Source organism: Cygnus olor, chromosome 1 (genome assembly GCF_009769625.2).
Source record: "Cygnus olor isolate bCygOlo1 chromosome 1, bCygOlo1.pri.v2, whole genome shotgun sequence".
NCBI classification, from domain to species: domain Eukaryota; kingdom Metazoa; phylum Chordata; class Aves; order Anseriformes; family Anatidae; genus Cygnus; species Cygnus olor.
This window is the reverse complement of record NC_049169.1, coordinates 116,929,415-116,957,407: the sequence shown is the minus strand read 5'-3', so window position 1 is coordinate 116,957,407 and position 27,993 is coordinate 116,929,415. Positions and strand designations below refer to the sequence as shown.

Below are 27,993 nucleotides of genomic sequence, written 5' to 3'. Positions count from 1 at the left end.
TTGTAGTGACTAGTAGTGGTTTGCCTCACTTTCACTGTGAATGCAGGGTTGAGTTCTGAAGTCACCTCCAGTTTTGTATTTGGACTTTCAAAGGACCAGTTTGGTGGACACACAGAGGGAAGTATATCTGACAGCACTTAGACAGCTAATTACTTCATTATGCCTATCAAGGAAGTAGTTAGATGACGAAATGTCATTGGCTATGGTTCTGGAGCCACAGCCAGAAAGCTATACATAGAAGTTGGACAAATCTATCCAGATTTGTTATCCAGCATCAGATTTGAGGTCATTTTTTAAAGAGTAAAGGTATGCTCACCCTACAAATATTTGTGTCTTCCAAACAGTTTCTGCCTTCCTCTGAAGTCTGGTACCAACAGAGACAGAAGCTAGGATTTGTGAACCTATTTGTGAACCATTAGTGGATCTACATTGAGAAGAATGGGTCCAGTTCTGATTGCACATCACTCCAATGTAAGCTCTAATGACTTTGATTTCTAGCCTGAGTCTGCAGGATTAAAAATGGAAACATGACTTATAAAGCCACCACCTAAACAGGTTGTCATGCTCTTTTAAAAACTTATACATCTATTACTTCAAGAACAATTGAGGGAATCTTCCCTCGGAGAAGGCTAACACGAGCCTTCACAGTCTCCAAGAGATTGTCCTTTGGTGTCCCATTAGCACAGCAATGACAAGCAGTCCATGTTTCAACACTGGAAATACGCTGTATTTTCATGGCAGCTAGAAATGGGAGATTAAGTACAAAATGGGAAATTTATTTTGAAATCACAAAATCTTTGAGAGAAGAGGAACTTTGTTCTGATCCATCTTTAGTCATTGAAAGACTTAGGGAGGCATCTTAGTTTGAAGACTTTAGTCAAAAAAGCATGGTCCCACCTGCCACTGCACAAGCCAACAGATTTAAAAATAAGAGAACTACCTTCCTAAACCACCATTAGTTGACCAATTTGACCACTAGGAAGAAAATTCGGTTTATAAATAATATGTTCCTATTTAAATGAACTCAAACTTCCTTCTATGGTATCTTTATTTTAAAATCAAATTTAAAATGGTTAGCAATTTTTCCCTGAAGCAGCTTACAGATTTATGCCATCACAGTTGGTGTCTGACTTTAAGCTGTCAATAATGTAGTACTGCAAGATGTTTTTAACTTGAATTATATATATCTTATATTTAAATGACTTTGGAATTGTGTATAGAGCCTTGTTTTTAAACACTTGTTCTCTTTCTGTAGATTGTGTACACGTGCACAGTTTGTTAGGAATCCAAGTATTTTATGATTCTGATACTCCTACAGAACATGACTAAATATTCAGCAATGTTTCAAATTAAGCTAGTGCCCCACCCCAGCAGATCAACTCTTCAAACAGCCTACATTCCTTTACCTGGGAGTGGAAGGAAATAATGAAAAAAAAGTAAATAAAGGAGTGAGATGGAAAGCATTTCTGCTGTGCGATTATCCTGATTCTCAACTTGCAGTCTGTGAGAAACAAGAGGGAAGAGCAGTACTTGAAGTATCCTTTCATCTCAGTAGAGAAAAACTGCTTACAAACCAGTACTACTACTGGTGCTCACCTTGACCCAATATCTTACTCTGGTCAGCCCAATGAATCCAGAGAGAGATAGCAATGCTTTATGTTTTAAAAGCATAGCAAATATGAATGGGAAGCCCGTCACAGTACTACTTTTGCCAGTCTCTTACTATGGGGTGTAGCAGAGGGGAGGAAGACTTGTCAGAGCATCATCTCTTCCACTGTACAGAGGAGAGTTCCTCACACTCAGCTGATTTCCCCCAGATTACTCTGTAAAGTAACACTAAGTTTGAGTTCCTGGCTCCCAGTTTAATTCTCACCTATAACCTACCTAATGAGTGTATGTGTGTGTGTGTGTTTGTGGGAGAGCATATTTGCACACATATGTATATCTGAGGGTAAGTTCATCCACCCGAACTGACCGTTACTGCAATTGCCAGACTTTCTCTCTCAGCTCTCCAGTGGGAATAGCTTGGAAGTTTTGCAAGGCTTTCCCTTTCTTCCCACTGTAACGATTTCATTGCCATAAACCAGCCTGCTAGTAGATAAACTGATGAATCTTGCCCCATGCTGAGCAAAGCCTTGGTGCAGGGTCCATATTTTGTCAGTTAGTTCAAGATGAAACTCACATGTTTATCAGTCATATACATGGGAACGTTGCTGTTCTTCAGCAGAGATTTTTGCCTTCTGAAGAGGCGGTTTGTGTTCCATATATCCTCTGAATCACTTGCACATTCTGCTTTTCAGATTTTTGGCATGCAACGATGACACAGCAAATTATACCCTAGTAATACAAAAAAGATAATATTTTTCTAGCAACTGTTTTTAAGGCTGTGACCAGCCAGTCTGAAATGGTACCTTCTCAAAGGGCTGCTGGTATTCCAGCTCCTCCGAGTCTTTAATTCCCAGTTTTTAAGCTTAAAGGAATGCAGCATGTTGCATAAAGACATTCCAGCCCAGATCATTCAATAGTGGGTATTTCAGTAAAGTATGCTTTATTGACTGTAAGAAGAATGTCTTATATACTGTGCCTTGTTCTCATGACAAGACATCTTCGACAACATCTATGTATGTTAATGATACTGGGAGATAGGGCTACCCCTAAATTCTTTGTACCTCCAAAAAGACACATATGAGTGAAGGAAACTCCATTGCACAGCATATGCAGCTACTTACTTACTTTGACTTGACATTGATGGATGCATTCAAGTATTTACAAGCTGCCTGATGAGATGAGTCAGAGAAAGTTTGAAAGAAACAGCACGGCTGACACCCCTGCTTGAAGGGGGAGGAAGTAGGAGGGAAAGATTGCCTTGAGATCAGAGTTTGTGGTTTTTTAAAATGCTGCTGCTTCACAAGCCCACTCTTTGTGCTGGAGTAATTATGTGGGTGTACAAGGAAAGAAAGCTAAGCAGCTTGAGAAAGGTCTGGCTGTGGGGAAACCCAAATTTAAAAAGCTTGAAGAAGTAGAGCAGCTCAGTAGTCCTGGAGGAGGACATGCAAGCTGTCTTTGCAAGTGCCTTGAGCAGTTACTGGGACAGTCCTGGGACACTTTGGGGTGCAGGTCAGTCATCCATAGGTGACAAGCTCACCTTTCCATCCTCCTGCCTGTACAGCTTCTGGGAACATCACCCATGCTGTGGCATTGCATGAGATGTAAATCAGTGCGTTTCTCCTGTAACTCAAAGACTGCAACCACAGGAGAATGGGAACAGAGGTGGGGACTGGTGGGTCAAAAAGCCATCCAGATCTCTTCCTCTCTTCCCAGCAATGCGTGTGGCTGAGCCCTGGAGATGTGCAGTGGTATTTAGCAGCTCCAAGACCTCTCACTTGGAGGAAGGCTAGACCCATGGCAGGGGACAGAGAAGCCTCACTGGAGATGGTGTCTGCCATCACTGACTTTTTAATGAGCAGAAAGCAGAAAGAAATGTGCACCCTGCTCTATGAATTAACATTTTTGAGTTGTCGGGCAGGAAATACCTGCATCGAGCTGGGAAGGCACTCCCATGAACCATTGCACTTAACTCTTTCCCTTCATTTCCTTGGCAGATCATGTAGGGCACAGAACAACAGTGTAGACAAAAAGCCAAAGCAGCTGGCTTTATCCACAAATCCGGAGAGGGGTGGTCCTCACCTTTCCTTATACCACCTGCCCATGTCAAGGTGCAGGGAGGGCAGGTGCCTCTGTGAAGCCAGCTGTGTAAGGGAAGAGTATGGTTAAAACTTTGACCTCATCCCCATCCTCAAACAGCAATTGCAGTACTGTGGCCATCACAGAAAGGAGAACAAATCCCTGGGTAAAGGGCTGGTGCAGCTAAGTCCCCAGCATGGAAGAAGAGGAGGAAAAAGGCAATTTCAGCTGCAGAGTGTACATTGCTCCTTCCCTAAGGGGAAATGTGTAACGTACCTGTGTGCAGTGACAAACCAAGGATCTGAACTATTTTGTCTGGCTGTTTTCATTCTTGAGATAAGCTCCCTTCACAGTCCATTTAAGGCAGCTCCAGAAACAACCTGGGAATGTCTGGAGCATCTTCTGTCTGTAGCTCACACAACAGTGCGCCCGGGTGAGCTGCACACTGGCTGTGGGGGCCTGGGTAGAAGTGCAGCTGTGGAAGTAAGGGCTTGTCCTGGATTAACCACCCCAGGACCTAACCAGGCGCTGCAACAGGGGCATACCCTAACTTGCAAAAGGAATGTGATGTATAAGAACTATTCTCCACCCAAGGAAATATCACATGCTACCACTTATGTTCTTTTATATCCTCTAGGGACTTTAATACTTTTGGGTGCTTCCTGTTCCCCCCCAAAAAAAACCAAAAAACAAAACAAAAAAAAAAACAGAGAGAGAGAGAAAGATTGAGAAAGTACTGGAAAATCCTAAGATGGCTGTCTTGTTCTGACGAAATGAGAGTATTTCTCTCTTTAAAAGTTTTTTTTTGTAGAAATCTCTAATTGCATTACAAGATATTTTATTTCCTTGAAATTTCATTTTTCTGTCAGACTTCACTGAAAGGGATATTTTTCCTGTCAAATCATTTGTAACTACACAAAAAGGCACATTTTCCTGAAACACTATGGTGGTGAAATTTCATTTGGAATGAAAGACATTATAGAAATGTAGGTGTATTGTTGTTGTTGAAAACAATTTTACGTAACAGAAAGTTGATGGACTTGCAGATCTTTTTTTTGGATGGGCTATGTAGTTATTGCTCATTTCCCAGTCCTGGCTGCCCCTGCTAATGGTCACGGGAGAATTTTGGTGGACTGCAGTGGGGACTGACTGGGGCCGCCAGTACCTGAAGTGAATTCCTGCTTTCTTTTAGGAGTACAAAAGAGCAATACACTGACTGGCAGAGTGCAGTGAGGAAATTAGCTTAATTGCTAAAGCAATAATGCTTAATACGAATCATGACACATGAATAAAAAACAGAAGAAAGAAGCCTCTAGATGAAAAAAAAAAAAAAAAGCTATATGAGATTTTAAAATGTTCCCTTGCATGCATATATGCGGTGTTTTGTACAGTAACCATAAAAATGACATGGTTGTTTTATACCTTTCAAGTACAAGCAACCTGTTTTGACTTTGTAGCACTTGGTGAGTCATTAGAGAAACCGATCTTACTAAAAGCTTTGCCATTTCTCTTGTTCTTACTGTGATCACTAAGAAAGAAGGCTTGAGTAAGATCCATGCTGCAAAATCAAAGTAACGTGCATGTTCAGGGTCTCCTGATCCCTGCCATGTGCCAGCCAGTGTAGTGGGCTTGTTCTTCCTTTGCCGTGGCCCGGCCAGGTGCTGACTCCAGCCCCACAGGCTGCACCAGATGCTTTCGTCCAAGTGCAGCAGCAGAGAGAAAGTGAGGGTGCCTTTCTGCCCGTAAATCGGCTCAGACACTGCATCAAACAGCGACTGTGATGGCACATGGCCACCCACCAGGTCCCTTCCCTAGCACGCCCATGTGCACAGAGCCCTTTGAGCCCAAGCAGAAGCTTCAGGCATTGTTCCTGTACCCAGTCCATGGGTTTGTCCCCTGCCTGGGACCTTTGCCACCACGGCCACCCCCTGGCTGATGCACAGCCTCCCCTTTGCAGCTGAACTCTGCAAGAAGGACAGGACAAGCTGGAGTGAGAGGGCAAAGGCACCAGAAAGACTTTGCCCAGAGTCTGTGATCACACCATTGCTCTCCTTAATAATCAACTACTAGAAGTGAAAGCACTTTACAGGAAGAAAAGCAACAGCCAGCCTATAAATAAAGCATTGCATTCCTTCTCAATGTCATTTTTTCCCCCAAGCAATCAATTGATGTTTCTGCAACAAAAAGGTTATCAACTCGTGAGTGGGAAGGGAGGGGCCTGATGCGAGCGTGAGGGGCTTATGTTGCAGATGACATACTGCAGAAAGACGCGTTCCCACATCCACCTCTCCCACAAGATGTGGCACATCGTATCCAAAAAATGTGAGAGCTCCCTGCATTATAGGATCATTTTATCTCTGAATCCAAACATCTGTGCATTTTATTCTTTTTTTTTTTTTTTTTTTTAAAGGATGAATAAGCAACTATGTGTGCAGAGGAGCAGCAGGGTATTCATTTGCTTTATTGTTCATACCTGCAATCTTACTCTGACTGGCTGTGTATGGTATTTTGCCTCTGTGTACCAATGGACTCTTCACAGTGTCGGAAAGCTCATCAATAAAAATAACTGCAACAAGAAAGGAACAGCTTTCCTATTGTGCGGCACTTTCAAGTTATCTCTTGATAGCAAGTGGTCAGATGTCACCACTATAAATCTGCAGTATTGTGGGATAATGTACAACCTGAATAATAAATCCAGCATTGTATTCCTAGCCTTTCACATCAGATATGCAAGACCCAGTGTCACTGCTTTTCCCTTCAGTTTAACTAGGGTTGGTCTGTCTGCTTAAGCTGAATGTTCTTCTGACTCCTACTCCTTTCTAAAACTAACCCACTTCATCTGCTGCCTGAATAAAAAGCTTCGTGTTAGTCACGACATCTTCCTGCACTGTTTTATTCACAAAGTTTGACAGAAAAATACGTGTTATGAAACTAACTTTTAACGCATGATGGAAATAGGTCCGAACCTGCCTGGGCAGCTGTCCTTCTGTGAAATTTAAGGCAGCGTTATGAACTCTAATGTGTTTTCACCCTACTTGATGTGTTCCCGGGCTTAGATACCCACTGATCAGACCAAAGACAGCCATGCTGCATGGACAAAAGGCCCATCAAAGCCAGTATTTCTCTTCTGACTGTGGCCAACATCAGGTGCTTTGGGACAGAAGGAGACAAACTATGGTGATTCTCCTCACAGTATGTTGCCATCTTCCCACGATCTGCTGATTACAGCATTCTCAAGCTAGACGTAACGCTCACGGTTTTAATAGCTCTGGAAGAGCTTTTCTTCCATGGTTTTGGTCACTATATGAAGCAATTCAGTCCTTTCACCCCATTGAATTAGTTATTAATTAGTAATTAGTTAATCATATTTAAAGGTCATAAAATAAAATATTATTTTCTTAAATTGTTTCAAATCTTCTGTCTGATAACACTGGATCGGGTTGTCCGGAGAGGCTGTAGGATCTGCATTTTTGGAGGTATTCAAAACTGGGCATGACAAAGGAGGGGCACTTGGCCTCTCTTTGAGAGACAGTTGGACCAGATTACATCCAGAAGTCCCTTTCAGCCTAAATATTCCTGTGTATGTGTAAATTCTCAGGGTGCTCACCAGCCTTTTTTTAGCAAGAAGTACTGAAACACTTCTTTTTGCTTTCTTCTTATCCATTCACCATGTCATTTATGATCCCATAAAGCACTGCAACCCAGAAACCTTCCTCTGCTCTTGCCAGGTCTCTCTTTTCCAGACTCAAGAGGGATTATTCTATGTAGCCTCTCTGTGTCAGGAAGGTGCTCCATTCCTCTGTGCATCCTTGATGCCCTTCTCTGAACCTTTTTTTTTAATTCTACTTCATCCCTTCTGAAGTGGGGAGGGGGGAGCAGAACTCCTCACAGGGTGTAAGAGGTCAGCAAGCCAGGTATTTTTCACTATTTTTCATTATATTTCAGGAAAGTGGTATTTTTAGACAGTTCTCTGGACTTCTAATAATAATTCCTACCTGGTCAACTTTTTGAGAGCCACTGAGCCATAACCCAACATTTTCTCCATAATGGCTCCTATTTCTCTTTCCTGAACTTGTTGTTGATTAGAGTCCCACCTTATAGCACTCTCACTCCTCTGTTTTCCCCATGACTCCTCTTCAGTCCCGCATTACTCCTTCAGGGGTGACGCTGGTATCTGGCCTCATCAGAATACCCTAGCTTGGTGGGAAAGGCTGTGGCATGGCTGCTGGCCACCACAGCCATGTCTGCTGCCATGCCCTCAGCCACACAGCCCTGCTCCTCTCCTGCAGCAGCTCCAGGGTCCCTCCGCAGCGTCCTGCCACACTTCAGAGCACCACCACTGCCCCCAGCTGAAACTACACCCCTTCAGAAAAAAAAAAAAAAAAAAAAAAGAAAGAAAGAGTAACAGGTAGTTTTCTTCCCCAAAGGTAGTTTTCTTGAAGTGGTTCTGTGAAGGATTCTGTGAAGGAGCAGAGAACATTTGAGGCAATGTAGGGGATGCAGTGGGACTGTGGGAGAAGGGCAGATGGTGGCAGTACACCACAGCAGCAGCTGTTACATCAGCTTGGGCTGCCGTGGGACTGCAGCTGTGTACATGCTTATCAGAGAGGAGCCCATGGAAGCTCATAGCCCGAGGAAGGAAGCTGCTAATGAGCATCTTTCATTTTTCCCTTTCTCACATGCAAAAGTACAATTCTTTTAATGATAACTGATAATAACTATAATATGTCATGATTACAACACATTTTTTCCCAAAGTTCCCAGTCGTCTTCACAAAAAATCTGTCCTCACAAAGCTGTGTGAGGTATATAACATAGAAGGCTGCCTTACAGATAAACTGAAATACAGGAACTAAAACAATGGGACTGAGTTCATACAGTCTGTTAGAAGCAGGCAAGAAACAGGACTTAATGGTCTCAGCCTTCATTAATGTCTTTAACCACTAGAAAAACTGCTCATGCAGAAGGAAGAATTCCTGACCATAATACTGCTGAGGAGGATTAGTAAGAGTGAGGAGAAGTCTAATGCAGCTGTCTGAAGTAGATAACTAATTCCCTTTTGTGCTTTCCAGGTATCTTATCAATAGCAGAGACAGTTGTCTTACCTTGTAGTATCCGGAGCCTTTCTTCCAGCTTCTCTTCCTTGAGTAAGAAAGCTCGGCTTAGATGTCTCACACAGATCAGGAAACAATTTTCTGTTTGGGCCAGGCTACTCCCTAAGTCCTTTCTCTTCAGAAATCTGAAAAAGATACACCCTGCTTTTCTAATAATAAATGAGCATACTGTGCCCAGCCAAGGGTGTCTTTTCTCCAGCTATGGCCCCTACTAGCAATCGTTGTGGGCCTGAGTCAGGAAAGCATTTCAACATCTTTTCATATCTACCCAGTTCAGAAAAACACCTCAGTCAGGAACATTTGCACGCATTTGTGAAGCCCGTTTACTTCTGTAGAAAATGAGTATCGTACCCACAAAATGATAAAAATAAAATGGACCACTCTGACAATAAACCAGCATAAGCCTAACGCAATTGGTTGGACTTCCGTGCTTGTCTAAGGTTTAAATAGTCCATACTTTCTTAGTCCATACTTTCTTAGCATAGAAAGCATAGTAGCATAAGCTAGCAGTAGCATAGTAGCATACTTAGCATAGGCTTAACATAGCCTTCAAAAATGATATTTGTTTGTGTAATTGGAGACTGTACTGTCACAAGGGAGCCAAATTCAGACTCTGTGTGCAACATGAACATTGCCATTTCCTGCCATTTGCTTAAAATACATTCTTAGTGTGCTCTTTTAGAGGTTTCTTTCCCTCTCTCCTTTTCAATACTGTAAGGCAATTGTAATTAGATAGTAGTAATATTGTATTATTATTTTAAAAAATATTTTAAAACTAATAAAAGATTCAGAGAGAGGGGAGAAAAAAACAAAAACAAACAAACACACACAACAAAACGACTGTTCTGTTAACGATGATGGTGCCAATCCTATGCACTTCTGAACATCAACAGGAGAGAAGGTCTTTTTCTGCAGACTCTGGGAGCCATAACCACACCAAAGACACCAGAAACAGTCATTTCTAGCTTTGCAGAGCCTGACTGTAATCTGAACTGCCATCAGGAAATTAGACTGGCCCACCAAATGCTTTCCGACGGTAGATCCCTTAGTGAGTGAGGAAGAAATGTGGGTATTAGTCTTTAACTCATGCACACACCAAGGTACTGGTTTTCCAGAAAAGTGAAGAGATATCTCTTGAGGAGAAACGTAAGGAACAGTAAAGTCATGGAAAAGCACACTGGCCACCTAAATCCCAACCTAAAGCATGACCATACCATACCCTGAATGTTGCTGCCCCCAATGGAGCATTCCATCATCAGAGGACACCTTACTGCCCATTTAAAGCACCCTACTCCATTTAAAGCAGGAAGAAGATGGCAGCCCTTCACATTCCTGATCAACATGTTTTCTACTCTGTAACTCACTTACATGGAAAGCACAGCCCACTTTTGTGGAAAACGTCACTAAGAGAGAAAGATACCACTCGTATGCTAAATGCTGTCGCTCAGATTCACCTCCTGCTCACAGGACCTTTAGACTATGACTGCACATGAGGGCTCCAGAGGACATCTGAAGCTGTACTGCAGCACCTCTTTTGCCCCATGTTGAGCATGTAGGGCATCCAGGGAAAGACAAATTCAGTTTCAATTTCATTTTGGTTTCAGGTTTCAGTCTGCCTCACACATGACCACTTATTTTGCCTCTGATAAGAAAAAGCCAGAGCTTTCCTTCGGTTACCCCAAGAAGACCATGCCCTGAAATCCTTGCAGAGAAGAGAGCTGTGCAAATCACTTTTGTGTTACCAAAACATGACGTGCAGAGCAACGAGCTTGGCTCCAGAACCTGAAGATAACACAGGATGCGGGAATTGCCTCCCACCCTGGCCACTTACCCAGAACCACATCCTCTTTCTCAGGAACAACCCAATGTTTTTTCTCTGTTGCCTACTACAGACCACAAGAATAGTGGATGTCCCACTCCAGTCTTAAAGTGTTGTTTACCCTGTTATGAATACCATGTCTTGGCAAAAAGGGATTTTCAGAAGAAAACTCACAGCTTCTGTAACCAGAGCGCAGAGATGCTCTCCTGTTCTTCAAGGGCTGCTTTCCCATCCTGCAGTAGTTTTCTGAAGAATACATTGTTGAACTATCAGAAACAAAGCAAAAAAATACAAATATAACCACTTTTTGCCCCTCTTGTTTTTAACTACACAGTGGTCTAAGTCTCCCACATTAAAATATGATGAGATGGCTTAGCTCAAACCTGTACATTAATGTACATATTTTCATGCTGAGATAATGTTTAGTAAGTTCAGTCCAGCCTAACTGAATAGCTTCTATCCAACTGACATCTATTAGGTAGGTTCACAGTGACTGAAACTTAAACTTGAAAAGAATTGCCTGGATACCCTTCATTACTATGGCAGACAGTCTGTAAATATGGAAGTATGATTTGTGTTATAACAACACTATGTTGATTCCCATCCTCCTATATCAGGAATCCCACTAAAGCCCAGGTCAAGTCTATCCTTATGTAAGCATTCAATACCACTGGCATTCAGTTAGCAGCTCCTGTGCAAGCTCTGAAGGGGCTCGATTTCTATAGCGAGTATTATTTTCCCTAGAATAGGACAAAACTCTATGAAGAGGAAACCTTTTTACATCTGTGATGGAGTCATACTCTCATCTATTCTCACAAAAAGATGAAGCCCAGAACAGTCAGAGTTGACAGTATAAATTAATTCCGCTTCATATTTGTCTTGCAGTTTAATCTTAACCTGTATTTGTTTAAAAACAATCAACTGGTCTCTATTTCAATAGTGGTTTTGTATGCTCTAGAATCAATTTTCTCTATTTGTACTCTCTCCCGTCCCTTCACAAGTTTAATCACCGTATTAAAAATGTGCAAGAACTATAAATATCAGCAAAAGCAAACCTTTCAACCATGAGGCTGAGTTGAGACATGCATATCAGTAAACACATTTCCTGAGTAATAGCACACTACGCAGTTTGTAAAATGCAATTACGCAGTAGCAACTCTTATCAGGAAACGTATTTACACTGATTCCTTGTAGCAATAGATCAAAGAACTTATTTTACTGACCTATATCTGTACTTAATTGTACAACAGTTTCTTACATAAATAAGCAAATTGTCTTCCTTTCTCTGAAAAATTTCCTACTAATGGACAGCAGCTTTCCTGACATAGATGCTCTGCAAAGATTAATTTCTGAAGACTAAAACTGTTGTTTGAATTTACTAAAACTTATCCTTGGAAAGTTGTAGACATCTGACACATGGCTCTCTGTAGAGGAAAAGAACAACGGTAAACACAATAAGGCTGCCATCCCAAGAAAAGAATAACAGATGAAGGTACGTAGATTTTTTGTCTCTTCTTTATTTTCTCTCTCTCTCTGGTCTGTACCCACCCAATAAATAAATAAATGATTAGAACAGGAAAGTTTAAGCGATATCCAGCTAACAAATGAGGACTGAGGTGCATGGAAGGCTCCACAGACCCTGGCTCCCACCCCTTTAGCAGTCAGGGGACTGCAGGGTTTCTCTGCTACCCAGCCATCCAAGGAGATTTACAATGAGATAGGGCTTCCAGTATAGCTTAGCAGCATATAGACAGTCTTTTACAGGGGATTTAAAATATTCTGCTTCCATCCTGCTTAAAAACACAACCAACATAAGAGATCCCCACATGAGTTACGTCACCTCTGGACTGTTGCCCTCCACACAGCCCCATTTATTTAAGGGGCACAAATCATTTGACTGCTTCAGTGCAGTGAGGGATACCTGTGAGCACGTTTGCAGCAATTAGCAGCATGCTCCTGACAGCATCAGCTGTAGTTTTTGTGCCAAGAGCAGTTGGGCTGAGAAGAACAGCCACAGGAACAAAGTTTTACTGAAGACTGAGTAAGAAGGTCGAAGTCCACAGAGCAGTCCAAGGACCCTCTCCCTTGGACTCTTCTCTAGAGATGCTACAGAAATTTCTGATAGAATAATTTTTGTTACAAAATACTGACTTGTTAAAAATGGCGGTTCTTACACAAACAGCTGTTTGAGCGAAACTTTCAGTAAAAATAACAGCTTTTGTTGCTCCAGGAGCCAACATATCTACTCTGCCATAGTCAGACCAGAGATTCCAGTTTCAGGACAGGTTGTGTTCCCAACCAGTATTGTTTCACAGGAAGAAAAAAGCACCTTCTCCAAGACCACCTACTGGAGTAGTTTCCACTTTTTAGTTAAAAAACTTGGAGTGGGAGCATGCATCTGAGTCTCCCATGTCTTCCAGGAGTGCTCAAACCCACAGCCACACAGTCAACCTCTCTCAGAGAAGCATGAACAACTTATATGGCCAGAGATATTTAGGGAGACCCATCACAGAGCAGCTGATGGACTGATGCCACTCTTGGCATGTGAGAAACACAGCTCAAGCAAAATAAAGGTTTAAACCTGTTTCTCCCATAGTTCCAGAGTAAAGCCCAAGCGTCAGGGTACCACCTAGTCCAGAACAAACTTATTCTTTTCTCTGTCTGGAGAATGCTTCTACAAGTCTGCTTCATCCTAGAACAACACAGGAACATTTCCCACCCAGTAACATTGTCTAAATTTGATCTTGAAAATGGCAGAACCAGTTAGACTAAGATTTCCTCTCACAAATTTATAAGCAGATTGGCCAAATGAAAAATTTTGTATTATCTCGATAAGTACTGTCATTACAGGTAAACCAAACATGCAGAGCATTCATTTGTGTGAACTTATCTTTCAGGAAAGGATTTTTCTATATCTGGCACAGGCTTCATTTAAGCAGAAAAGTCATCTAAATTGTTTAAGTTAATAACATTAGAGGAAGAAAGTAACCCAATGCAAGTCCAAATTGTAAAAGAATTTTGTAGATTTGAAACAGTTCTGCAAGTCAGGAAAACCAAAATATCACCTGGAAGTTTCACAAAACCTCAAACTCAACTAACCTTAGTCTGTAATTATTATGGGGAAAGATATGATACATTCATTAGTAGAACTGCATGTGGAGGTAGATCTGTGTCAGCAGACGCTGACATATGTGGCTGTTTGTCCTGTCATTTCTTGCATAGATGCTCTGAAGTCTCTGACTGACATTTACCAAGCTGTGCAGGAAAGAGTCACGCATGTTCCATTAGTTCTAAGAGGAGATGTGTCGCTGCACTTTTTTTTTTTTTTTTGAAAATTTCCATCATAACTTATACTGTTTAAACATTTTGTGTCGTCAGTGAGGGATGACACAGAAGTAGAATAAAAACTGATTATGGTTAATACTTGAGCTTGCAGAATATTTGAAGATGCTGGTTTTGCTTGAAAGAAGGAAAGAAACTGCCAGTCGACAAAGGCAATCACAGTTTGGAGTGATGAAGAGCAGTTTAAATCTGTATCTACCTATATCAAGTAAAGATCCCTTTTAGTGGTGTTCTGGGAGCAAAACTGGAAGCTGTTTGGATATTTCAGTGTTTGCACTACAGGCCCAGAAACATACACCTTAGAGGGACAGTAGCAGTTTCCTTGTTCAGGGGGTCCACATTCACACAAGACAAAGCATTCAAGAACTGAGACCAAATATGTAGCACCTGTCCCTGCCTTTGCAGGTACCTTCTTAAAAAGCAGTAGCCTCACCTCAAGTACCACACTGGTTCTTGGGAGACATGATATTGAAGAAAAGCTGTTAACAATGAAATCAGAACTTTTGGACTCAACTTCTCTGAGAGCAAGGAAAGACACATGAGCTGCAAAATATGGACCAGTAGTTTTAATTAAGTGGAAAACAATCACAATGTTTTAGATACCGGCTAAAAACATTGCCTAAATTGTTTTGGCTTAAAAACAGAAAGGCTGCCACTGTACCTCACTATCTCCTATGGGCCAGGTTGCCTGGCCATGCTCCCTTTATGCAAAACCTCACAATACTCTTTACTATTAGTATTATTAATTTAAATAAATATTTTTTAATGAAAAAAGCCAGCTACCAGAACACTAAAAAAGCATTAGTTACTCCTGTTGACAAAAAGTGGTGTTTAAAACGATCTGTTAATCCATATGTGATAAAGTGTGCTTTGAAATGCGTTAATGTGAGTTAACTAACGCATTTCAAAAATGCCACCATTTATTTTCTCAGTCCACATATGTCCTATGGGAGTTAATGAAAAAGAAAGGAGGAAGCCTGAGATACTAAAAAAAAAAAACCCTCCTGCAGATGCTCATGGATATAGTGGTCCCAAAGAGGCCACTGTTTTCCACACCGGCTACATATGGTTTAAGCTTCCTTTTATACAGCGACTGTGGCAAAGGAGAAGGTCTGTGAAACGTCACATCTTTTAGTGTCAGATGAACTATAGCCTATTTTTAAGACCAGAACATTTGAAATGCCCAGGTTGTTCATTTAACATGTACTGGCTTACTAGGTAAAGTAAATTAAAGACTGAGGTGGCAACAATGATAAGCAGTAAATTTGTTTGTTCAGTAGGGAGCTGAAACATGTCGGCTCGTGCTTTGATCAAGTTAAATTGAGAGGTTTCAAAGTACACACAGGAAATGCTCCAACAGATAAACTTTGTCCCTGGAGGTTTGTCCTAGCCACTTTTCAGTCTTCTGCACTTTGTTATCTGTTTTAGCAATTCTGTAACTTCAAACTCAGAGAACCTATGAAGAAAAGTGACAGTGATAAAGGTCAAGGGTTGACTTCTCAGGTGATGGACAACATAAAGCCTTGCTCTTGAGTGACAGGCTATTGGGCAGTTGCTGGTCAAAAATTAAAAAAAATAAGGAAAAGAAGGGGAGGGGAGGGGAGGGGAGGGGAGGGGAGGGGAGGGGAGGGGAGGGGAGGGGAGGGGAGGGGAGGGGAGGGGAGGGGAGGGGGAGGGGAGGGGAGGAGAGGAGAGGAGAGGAGAGGAGAGGAGAGGAGAGGAGAGGAGAGGAGAGGAGAGGAGAGGAGAGGAGAGGAGAGGAGAGGAGAGGAGAGGAGAGGAGAGGAGAGGAGAGGAGAGGAGAGGAGAGGAGAGGAGAGGAGAGGAGAGGAGAGGAGATTTAAGTGGTTTTGAAAAACATTTGTTTTAAATGTAGTGAAGTTGGTAAATGATTACGGCAAAGCAGTATCCCCACATGCGGTTGGGATCATTGCTACGATGCCTGGCTCCTAAATGACCTGAGCCTCAGACTTGATTGACTGCAGATCGAAGAAAGAACAAGCTCTCCCTGAGACCCTCCCAATAGATAGACATTTATCAATAAACATTTTCTCACAAGTGGATTCTCTGTTGTCTGAAACGAGGCCTGTTCGCACTACGGCCTATCCCTCTGCAAGAGGGCTCTCTGGCAGGCTATTTTCACAAAGCTTGTAGGAACTCAATTTTCTTTGAGAGATCAATTGGTTGAAATTTGTCAATAGGTTCAAAAGATATCAGGGATATGGAAGTGACGGAGATACAAGCACACACAGTATGATTGCATCAGCCTGCTTTCTGCAGGAATCAGGATAAAAAGTTGCCGCAATATCAAAATAAATAACTGAGCAGGCATAATTCCTACAAAATACCAATAGCTAGCCAAAACTTAATTTCTGCTGAGGTTGGAAGGTAAGGGTGAACTGTCATTTTGCTTAGTGTTTAGGTACTTTATCCTACGGTATTTACCTGCTGGGAAGTGAGGACACTTCAGAAGTAAAAACATTTATTTTTTTCTCTGAAATGAGGAACATAGTAACTTATCCCATGAGAAATTAATAAAATCTCCAGAAACTGGAAGAGGAAATAGCTTTTTGTGTGTTGCTAATCATTCATTTAATTCATGACACTTATACAGATTCATTCACATAACTCAGAAGTTATTACCACTGACTTTTCTCTATCATATGTAGTGTTTAAGGCTGACAAGTTATTTCACTGTTCGGGAGCTCAATGTAAACACAACTACATAGATCAGAGAGGTACCTCTGTAGGAGGAAACAGTCTCCATGGCCGTAATACTTCAGAGTGTCCCAGAGTGGCCCTGAAGGTAGATATCTGGAAAAAAAATCACATTCTTGTTACTGAATCTGAGCTACCAACACACTGAGTAGACCGCATCTCATATGTAATTCAGAAGCTAACCTCTATAAAATCCCTTGCAAAAAAAAAAAAAAAAAAGGTGGAATTTTAATATATTTGAAAAATACTTTGTTTAATAAAAAAAAAGGAAAGAAATCTAAGAATAGTAAACAATGCAGCAATTTTTCAGTATTAAACAATATAATTATTTCTTATTTTATTGATAACCTATTGCACCACAGAAACAGATACTTATGTTCTTACCAGTATAGGATCAGCTAAAAAAACCTGCTCTTGGCAGAGCACAACCCCTAGCCCAGGGGAGTGACCTATTGACTGGAAAGCAACAGCAAAGCTAACCAGTCTGCTAGCCCAGTTACTTTCTCACATACACTTCCCTTTTGCAGGAATTAAATATTAGAAACTTCAAGTACAATCCGAGAAGCCAAATATCTGCTTCTCTCCATTTCCAGTCTATCATTTTTAATCATTCCTTCCTTTCCAAGTATCTTGTAGTCTTTATATCTTTGTCCCATGTAAGACATTTTCCTTTAAAGAACAACATATGTACAAACAAGAAATTTTCATTCTCTGCGGTGACTTGGGATGGTGACCATGACTGCTGCCGATCACTGTGCCCAGGGTAACACTCTGTGGTGAGTACTGTCTGTATTTGTCACTGAACAGCTGGATTGAAATTCAAATGGCTGCTGCATGTTTCTTCTATGAACTTATATATTCACATTCTTATCTCTGCGCAGTCTTCTGGACAATCCCTTTGTGCTTAGACTGTTTTCCTGATCCCTTCACTATCTTATATTAATTTCTTATTGAAGACTTCCCTCCTGTGAAACCTAGAAGCTTTATTTCTTCCCCCAATGAAATCTTAACTGAGAAAGAATAGTTATAACAATAATTTGACTGGGAGAAGAAAAAAATTACAGAACCGTCATGCTACTCAGCACTACACCTTCATTTGCAGCCTTCTTGCTTAAATTTTTCACTTTTGTTAGAAATGGAAGCTGTTTGGAGCAGAAATTCTGTTCTCATCTCTGTTGAAAACATGTAACACCAATTCCTCAAGCAAAAGTAGTTCTACATTTAAACAAGAAGCAAACCACAACCTGAAATCATTTTGATTAAGAGCTAGCGAACACTCCAGACGATTCATAGCACTTTTGGCTGTAAGTTCCCAAGCCTAGCTTCTGTTTGAGATAGATCAAAAATACTCCCAAAATAAACTTCCCTACAGTATTTCCATCAAAACCATAAAAAGAGCTAGAGATGAAAAAACTTTGAAGCGTGCGCACCAAAGCAAGAGGTCAAAGTGCTTGTACAGATTGGGAGAGAAGTCATGTTTTATCAGTGACACTGCAATTACAGAGGTTTGACTTCTGTTTGTAGGACAAGGTCCTCTCATTGATGGAGAACCCACCGGGTATGGAAAGAAAGGATCTTTGTCTGAGCAGCAGCACATGACAGGAATCCTCGGGACCAGCTGACTGACATGGCCTGTGGGGCCTGTAGGCACTGGGCCTCTGCCGGCAGTGCCCATGCTCCGCTCCTGTGAGCTGCAGCCCCCTGCCAGCCTGCTCAGCTCCTCTCCAAGGGAACACGGCACCAGCCTTTCAGAAAGGTGGCTGTGTTCATGGTCAAAATACACATATACATTAAAAAAAAAAAAAAAAGGAGGAAAATGCAGCCCCCCAGGCAGTGCTCGGCCAGGCTGTTCTCAGAACAAGGCCGTTTCTAGATTACAGCAGGTATCTTTCTCAGAGCTCAAGGGCTCTCAAAGGAAGCATGTTTTTTGGTATTTTGTGTGTGTGTGTGTGTGTGTGTGTTTTCCTCAGACATTTCAATGGGAAAGTTAAAAATAAATGAAACGAATCAAAGACTTCTGGCTGCCACTGTTTCTGCTGATGCCTCCTCTAGCAAAACACAAGCTTGATATGGTGCCTGAGAGCCCTTCACAAGAGAAAATGGGCTTCTCCACATAAGATTTTACAAATGCAGTCTTCCTTACTTATGACTGAATAACGTTTTATTTCTGAATGCTTATGCTTCCCAGCTATCAGTGAATACTTGAAATAGCTCTTCTGTGCAATAGGAAACAGCCTAACAAGCCTAAACTCCACCAGGCAGCTTGGGGAGAGTTTACAAACGCTTCAAGAGCCTGTGCAAGAGCAACCCAGGTGGATGGTAACACGTAAGGGAGTCCTCTGCCAGAATCAGGGACAGCATTACACATGGAGAGGAACAGGCAGCCAAACAAGACCCAAAAGGGGCACCTTATATTCCAGCTGGATGTAGGTACTCAAACCTGTGGTCGCAGTTGCAGTCTTACTAGATCTGAGAGAAAATCTAAAGGGAAAAGAGTGTAAGCTGGAGTGATTTGGGGCTTACAGGGACACTCTTACCCTAGTTAGGCACTACAGGGAATAGATGACCAAATGAGTAAATAAAAAGTTGAAACAACAGAAAATTGGAAAAGAAAATAAACTCACTGGGGTTAAAATTGTATCAAATTCCTGGTTTTATCTGGGGAGAGAGGCACAGAACATACTGGCTGGGGACAAAATAATGCTGGAAAAGAATGAAGGGCGTGATGATGACTTCCAGGAGGAAGTACCAGCAAGCATGGAATAGAGGTGTAAGAGTCCAACCACAGCACAGTCTCCACAAATACATTCAACTCAGTTCTCACAGGGAGGAGAAATTTAGCTCCAAGGCAGAATCTAAAAGAGGGACCAGAGATGCTCATTGCTGTTAGGTACAGAGTCAGCAGAAAACGCTCCCACATGTATGAACTTCCCAAGGCACTGTAGGAAGACAGGTTGAACTCCACATTTATAGGTGGTCCAAAAAAGAAGCAAGTAATTAGTGAAGGAAGCAAATGACAACATAGTGTTTTGAAATTCCTCTCATACTAAGTAGTTTCCTGTGGTTTTGGAAGAATGGAGTGGCACAAGTGCCATTAATAAAAAGCACCCTGCAATCAGAGATCATGTAAGGATGAATTCAATACTGTCCTTAGGCATTTCACAGGAAGCCAGAGCAAGTTTTTGATGGTATAATGGGTGAGAGGATTTATATACAGGATATTTTAATAAAAGATGAACAGAAGAAGAGCATAGCCAAAGGCTGCTGCCCTAATGGTCAAGGCAGGGGCAAAAAGTTAATTGTTCTGCAAATCTATCACCCTGCCTAAAATTTTAGTCTGGGAGTACTTGAGAACAGCCTGTGAGAAATCTGTGCAGGGATACATAGCCCCAAAAGGTTGCAAGTCTTAACAGATTGCTTGAGAAACGGATGTAGTTGATGAGAACCTAAAGATTGGGAGTGAGATGGCAATATGGATAGAAGTAATTCATTCATAGACATCCTCAGGGATTCATCCAGATACTCCCACAATTTTACATCTACATCTGGGAGGTGACATCTTCTACATCATGCATGCTAAAACCAAATCAAACCAAACCAAACCAAACCCTAGAAACCAGAAGGGGAGGCGAGGGGGTTGGGCTTTGCCCTAGCCCATAAATTGTCTTTACACAACCGTTGTCAATGCCAAAATTGCCCCAGAAAATTATCTTCTTCTTAGCTGTATTCTCCTACAGTACAATGTAGGAACCACAAATGGAATATGAGTTTAGGAAAAGCTTGGTCACTATAAATATATGCTTTAAAGCACAGAATACCCAAATGCACAGTTTTGAAACAGTCTCAAAACAATATATATAGAGAAAAAATATCTGCCCAGATATAATTTCTCTGGAGGTAAATGGGACTGCAAGCAGTGTTCCTCTTTTGCATATGAATGGAGACTGAATCTGTGATGGATGTGCATCATTCTTTGGCTATGGAGGAGGTCTTTAAGCAAACTACATTGGGGAAATGTTTTGTCAAAAGCAAAGCAACCTTTGCAACCCAAATTATATACATACCTATTTAAAAGAGAAGAAGGAAAAAGGGTTTTCAGAATGAAACATGGACAACATCTATCACAGATCCTGCTAAGGTCAAGACCATGTGCAAAGTCCACCACAGTACTAGTACAGGGGCTGTGACAACATTCTCCTGGCACTGCTACCCAAGTAAGGGAGAGCACTCAGTAGTAGACAGTTGTGTTCAAAGACATAGGATGGTGATTAGGCGGGAAAATGGTTAAAAAGCAGTGACATTGGTTTGGCATTGAAAAATCAAGAAGGTCTAGATGTGTTTTACAGTAGGGTCATATGAAGATCAGCACTAAAGGAGCTTTTAAGGTTCACAGCGCATACCAAAATGCTGATTGAGTTGAGTAAGAGAGGCCGTGGGAAATTGCATAGGTCTCCAACTTTCCTTTCCTTACCCCCAAGCAAGACAGAAGGACTCCGTATTTACCCTGAATCAGGGATTCACTTGCATCATTTTGCAAGATATTGTTATCACCAGTGGCAGCTCCCTGTCCTGGACTGTACAGCTTTTGGAAATGGCTTGTTTATGAACTCTTGCCCTCAATTCTGAGACAGTTTTGCTACCGCTAACCCTGTACTTATACATATCAAATCCATCTCTGCCAGATGCAGTCAGTTTGACACACTAGGGCAGATAGCTACAGTTGAGCATGCAAGATGTTATGCAGTTTATAGCGCAGGACTTGAAATGCACCTCCTCTACCCCTTTTTGCTTGAGATCAATGCATCAGTAAAAGAGTGCCAGCACAACACAACACTGATACACGTGGAGGCAAAACCAGACTGCCCTATACTTTGCATGAGGGATCACTGAAAAGATCCAGCCATGTCAGAGGAGGGGGAGCCTGGCCACCACTCTGCCCAAGGCAGGCAGAGGTCACAGAAGGAGAAGGCAGCTGAGCCTGGCAAGGGGTCACACCTGAACTAACACCAAGGGGGCTCTGTATCACTGTGAACACCCTCCAGAGACCTTCAGATGCTTTTCATTTCCCTTCAAAATTTTGCCTTGGGTTCATCCTGGCTGGCTGGAGGGTAAGGGAGAGGTGTCAGGTGGCACGCTGCAAAGTCTGTGCCGGTTAGAGACGAATACTGGGCTGGTCTCCTCCTTACACAGCACTTGAACACACAGGGGACCCAAAATCTGGCTCCTTGCTCAACCATCATCATTAGCTACCAGCTCCTCCTGCTTACCACTACCTGCTCGCTTTCCCAACCATGAGACTTGGCCAGGCTGTGCCTGGGGCACAGAGGCAGCCTGTCTTCCTCCCTAAACAGTCCCCAGCTGTGGGGTATTCCTCCACCTCCTTCCAAAATCCCACAGAGGTCTAGCAAACATGGAGAACAGCACAGGGCTGACTAGCCCCAGGCTTCCTGGCCCTTCAAGAGGAAGGCGGCAGGCCCTCTTACACCATCCTTCAATAATTTGCTAGACAGGCACTAACAGCTTCCCCCTCTGTTGCAACAAGCAAGTCAAAAACAGTACAAACAGAAGCATCCATCTCTGACATTCCTGCAGGTTTTCTGTAATGGATCACTTTTGATTAATTAGAGAAGCAAGTTTGAAACAGCCTGCAGGATACTTGATGTGTGCCTGTGTCTCAAAGTGAAACAGGAAACTGAATCTGTCTATTAAAAAATGAATTTAAAAACTTTGCACATATTGTTTCCACTTCCACAGGGGCACTCTTCTCAGCTATCCATGTAGAAAAGAAAAAATGATCTAACACATTTTTGTTATTGTGTTAGATATAAGAATGCAAAATCTGTTTTGGTTCTCTGACTTGTGAGTGCAGAGCCTTTGCTTGACAAAAAAGTAACATGAACACACAGCATACAATTTCTCCTGTAGGTTTACTGCCTAGGGTTTCACCCTTCAAAAAAAAATGAGCCAGGCTACTGCCTTCCTACAGCTTGGTACCATTTCCACAGTTGAAGACTACTTGTAGGTACAGATCATCCTTGACAAATTCCCACATCTGCACAATGCTGAATGTGGTACCAATCTCAGCCTCCCATACACCATCAATTCTGGATATGCACAGTGAAGACAACTTCTTAAGATTCTCACTGGGAGACTTTTTATTAATTTTATATGCTGCCCAAACCACAAGAACTTAAAATACTCTTAAAGACAGCAACTTTCTCCTTTTTTTTTTCTTCTTTTTTTTTTTTTTTTGGTCAGGAATTAGTCTAAGGCCTTGCACACTTTCCCACGCTCACAGATTGCAGGTTATAAATGCGTGGGAGTAATGCAGTTTCGATCAGTCAGGTAGGCTGGGTTTCTGTTAGCTGGCTGCATACCTTTGAGCCCTATCAGCACACAGTGATCAGTGGAATTCCTGGCATTTTTGTCATAGCATCAGAGGCAGTACTTTACAGAGTAAATACCAATGACCTGCTGTTCTGTCAGGGTTCTGTACTTACCTTTTATTTTCAAGTCAAAGGTTAGGCCTATTTATGTAAATCCTCAGCCATGGGCCAAGTAATCTGACCTCCTGGTTTTCATTCTCCTAATTGTTTCAGGTATTTTTCTTGAAAAGTTTGGTCAGTTAAAGCTAGGGATTTTTTTTAAGGTGCCTTTGAAGGGCTCTAGGGGCTTTCATAGCCCACCCAGTTTGCAAAGTAGAAACATCAGTGACCTGATGCCCTGGGCACTTATTTAAAATTCATTACCAGGAAATAAGGTTTTGATATATAGCCCCTCCATTCTGAAGAATATCTGAGGGAACACATGCATGCCATTTTTTTGCTTTGGATTATGTGATCTCCAAAGCCACATAGAGAGGCAATAATCAATTATATTCCTGTTTGCCCTTCATTTCTAAGAACATTATTCAGCTGTAGATAGTTTTGACTTTCCACATGCTGGCCACTGCTTACAATTCCTTTGTTACTTCACACATTGCCATGTCATTTTATTCATAAAAGGGTGTCCAAAGCTGTAAAGCATGAAAAAGAAACTTACTGGTTTTCAAACCTTTTCCCTTAGATTCATCACTGGTAATATTCTAAGATTAAAAAAGCAAGATGGATAACTTCTGAACAGAAGTGAAACACTGCTAGTTTACTTACACACAAAAGAGTACAGCTACTCCAGATTTTGTCCTACCACCCATGGGCATAGAAGCAATGTATTTCCCATATGACCCAGAATATCAATAGAAAATTCCTTTGTGGGAGTTATTCTCTCATTTTTTTAGATATATTAGAACTTGAAACCCTTATCAGATCATTACTTCCTCTTCTGACCATTGATAATAGACATAAAATGCACAGTATCGCATTTCAGCATTTATTTCTGCCCTGTTCTTGCTCCCGTTAAATGTCACTTTAAGGTGCAGAGAAAATGGATAATTAATTTAAGACTGTGTGTTCTTTAAATAGTGCTTGTACCAGAGTTCGTGCTGCCATCTGAAAGCAGCAACTCTAAACTGGAATTTGTCTTTTGCATTTTAGGCCAGTCGGGACAGAATGCACAATCAGCTGAAGCTTCAACTTCTGGGACATTCATTATATGGCTAATTGTCTAGGTATATTCCTGTTAATTATTGGACTAGTCATTTGTCTGCTTCGGGTGAAAAAGGGATTGCAAGAAACCAGGCTAAGTGAAAAGCACCATTTACATTCTTCACTGCTGCATGCTATTGCCTTGAATTACAATTTTCATTTTTTCAACCCTCAGGTAACTACAGCCTCATTCAGAGGAAAAAAAAAAATCCTGCATCCCATACTCTGCAACAAAGGAATGTTGAGAAAACATTAAGGAAGGAAGGTCATGCACCTCTATTTTAAACCGTTAGTAGCTAAAGCATATAGGTTAGGCTAGATTTCGCAGAAATTGCTAAAGCAAACAGATGAGAGACAGAGGGTTAAAATAATGACACTGGCCAGCAGGTGGAAATGGAAGTCAAACTGTCAGGAAAGGTGAAATTACAGGCAAGCTTGCAGGCCTTTACAAAATGTGGAACCCACATTTAGGAAAGCAATTGTTTCTTTTGACTTCTCCCTACCTTTCAAGATTTCACAGGCCACTTCTCTTGCTCATCTACAATTACTCAGTATCTCTGCAGCAACTACAAGAGTTACTTACACACCAAATTTTGAAAATACTTTGTCTTTCTTTGAACTGAAGGAGTCAGCATCATTTGGTAGGGTAACTTCCCAGGAAACACAGTTTAAGTCTGTGCTCTAAGTACTGCTTCCTACCAGAAATCCGAAAGTACGTATTTTTATAGATACTTCTGGACCCCCTAGAGAAGAGGACAGTAGAAAATCATTACTACACTGGACTCTGTTGCTTTCTTTCACACAGCCATGTTCAAAATGGAAATGACTGCACAGGCTACCTATGCTCAGAAGATGTGTGATGTTATTAAGATTCTCCATGAGCACTTTTAGCAGACATGGTCAAACTCTCTGTGCCTCCACAAAACCTGAATGCAAAGAATAGGCCAGGCTCTAAAACAGCTGAGAAGAGGGCATGGAAGAAAGTGCACAGGCCTGACAACAGTGAGACCTTCTCTCCATGGGGACAGCCAGTATTAACATGAGGCCCAGATATTGACACCAACCCATTTGCCTTCCCAGGACATTCTCAAATTAAGTTCATGTCACTCCTCTTTCACCATCATTGCAGACTGTCTTCATAGCTTTCTATGTACCTTCATTGGCTTGACCTGAGTGGGAGCCATAAGGGTTGTGAGATTTAAACCTTACAAGACGGGACCCACAGCATTTCACAAACCCAAGTGCACACACCAGGTCACTGAGTGCAAAGCCAAGTCTTTCTGAGCACAGTCTGAGAAGAAGAAGGCAGGTCCAGCAATATGCGGATGCAGTACAAAATATTTTCAGTTAAAAGAGTCAATACGCAGATAAACTTGGATGTAAAATACATAAGGGGAGAGGAGGTCAATAAGCAGATGCGGTGGTGCAGGAAGAAGAGTAAGCAGCTGTAGGCTGAGATTCCTCAAGAGCTCAATGAATCCAAGTCCTACCATTTCCTTCTCACCCCAGCCACAAATTCCAGCTAGCTTTAGCATGCCAGTGCTAGGCCTTACTATGACCCTGCTGTGAGCTGGTTCAGGAAGTTAAACCAGGTAAAAAGTAATTCTGCAGAAAAAAAAAGCATTAATCTTCAATCAGCTTAGCTCCCTGAACAGGCTCACAACAAGATCAGACAAATATCAGTGCTGGCAAAGAGAGAGGGAGCAAGATGCGGGACCAGACAGTGATACCTCTGACGTAGATAGACCTAAGTCTTCTTGGACATGGGCCTCTAGACGAAAAAGTAAACTAGACTGTGTAGCATCACAACCATGAAATAATTCCCTAAACTACCGCTCACATTTCTATTTACACAGCAAGCCCCTCCTTCAGAAAAAATGAGTGCACAAGCACACATCTTTCTGAGGCAACAAACATTTTTCTTCCATGCAGGAAAAACCATCTTATTCCATACATGTCTCAAAACACAGAGGCCAGCTAAGCCTACAATCTGCTTAACCCTAAATTTTTCTACTGGGCCCCTAACGAGATATAAGAGCTGAACTCTGAGGGCTGTTCAGCAGGGCTTGAACAGCTGATCAGATCTCTGCCAACTTTTACAGGCTTGTTGAAAGACAAAAAGAGCATTCCAGTTCAGCTCAGTTGGACTAGCTAAACCACAGCATTCCCAACTGAGTCCAGCAGGTTTTGACTCAGTGCTATTGTTCCTAAGCACATGGTAGACAAAACTCTTACTTGCTTCTTTTCTGTTGTTTTGTTTTGAAGCATTGCCTCTCATTCCTCTCCCATTCCTGGCAATACTTCATGGGATTTTGTTTTTTAAACACAAGGCTCTTGGAACCAACAATTCTACAGATATTTCCACTTCCCTCTGTAGACATCCTTTTCTCTTTAGAGACTGAGATCTTGTACCACATTTGACTAAAAGATATATAATCCTTGAAAGCATCTTGGCCTTACTCCAGAAAAGCATACTGTTTTGCTTACTGTCCATGTAACCCTGTCTAGAAGTCACAGATAGTCACATAAGTAATTTTCCATAGATATTTCACTTACCAGTAAAATGTTTTTAATGTACTTTCCTCAAATGTCCACCTCCTTACTCTTACTCTACTTACTCTTTCACAAGGCTTTGGATTTTGTTATATGCAAAGCTAGTCACATGTATAATGCAGCCAGCAACCTACACATTGACTTGGTTATTTTGGTTAAAGCAGCATCATGGTGCACAAGTCCCTAGTGCGCTTTGTGGGCCTGGACCCATGGCCATCCAGACAAGCATACTCACCACACCTTAGCCCCTTCTCTGCCCCTCTGCACCCAGGTCTCCTTCTCAAGGAAAGCAGGGCACGTGCTCACATGGTGCAAGCTGGCACGTCCCCACAAGTAGAGGCACAGCCAAAAGCCAAGGCTATGTGGTGCGCTGCAATGTATCCTGCAACATACATGCAGTCCTTGTGTTTGGGACAAAAATCTCTCAGAGAAGGTGTGAGGACAGCACAAGTGGAAATACCCATACAAGCTTGCATAGATCCCTTAATCCTATGACACTTCCCAGCCTCTCTTAAGTTCTTGATCTAAACACCCTCCTTAAATCCACATGCCTTTCCTCTCTTTCACTCTGCCAGTGGTCTGAAAAACCAGTCTGGGCTTTAACCAGAAGTGCTCATGCAGGAGAAATGGGAGGGTTTCCAGCCCTATCTCCATGCTGCTTGGTGAGGGTGTGAAATGAGGCTTCATACTCAGGGGAAACTTTTGAGTCATAGTCAGTGACGGAGATGACCTACTTCAGTATCCTTGGGAATCACTTTTACTCTCCATTTGTTACTCAAGAGCCAGGCCCAGGCAGCTGTATTACTGCAATACTGCAACTGTCCCAGTAAAACCTGCCAGCCCTGACTAATCTTGGCACCCCTCTCCATACCCAGGGGCCATTCACCCCTTCTGGCTGGTCTGCTGGCATAGGAATAGACAGAGCATCTCGGTAAGCTGCACCAGGCTATCCTTGCCCTTTGGTACATGTGCAGGATCAGCCCATTGTGGAGGGCCATTTCAGCATATACAACACAATTATGTCAATATCAAGAAATATTGGATTTCGCTGCAACATAATTTCATCCAATCAAGAAAAATGTCCTATTTGCAATAGCTGTAAGTTAACTTCCTTCCCCCCAAGATACGGCATTAACCTCCTCCACTCCAGCAACCCACTCACTGAATTGTTGATAGCTGCT

At 42.0% G+C, this 27,993-nt stretch overlaps 1 long non-coding RNA gene across 11 annotated transcripts in view; it reads right to left on the bottom strand.

Annotated features, from left to right (window-relative positions):
* LOC121064164 overlaps positions 1–27,387 on the bottom strand; it is a 77,448-nt gene extending 50,061 nt beyond the window's left edge. For 4 of the 11 annotated variants that reach the window (XR_005816362.1, XR_005816363.1, XR_005816360.1 and 1 more), the window contains exons 1-4: positions 27,048–27,387; positions 16,701–16,772; positions 10,791–10,882; positions 8,789–8,922 (exon numbers count right to left, since the gene is read on the bottom strand). This is a non-coding gene — a long non-coding RNA (uncharacterized LOC121064164). The other 7 variants (XR_005816364.1, XR_005816361.1, XR_005816368.1 and 4 more) reach the window with 6 other exon arrangements.
* Positions 27,388–27,993: the final 606 nt, after the last annotated feature.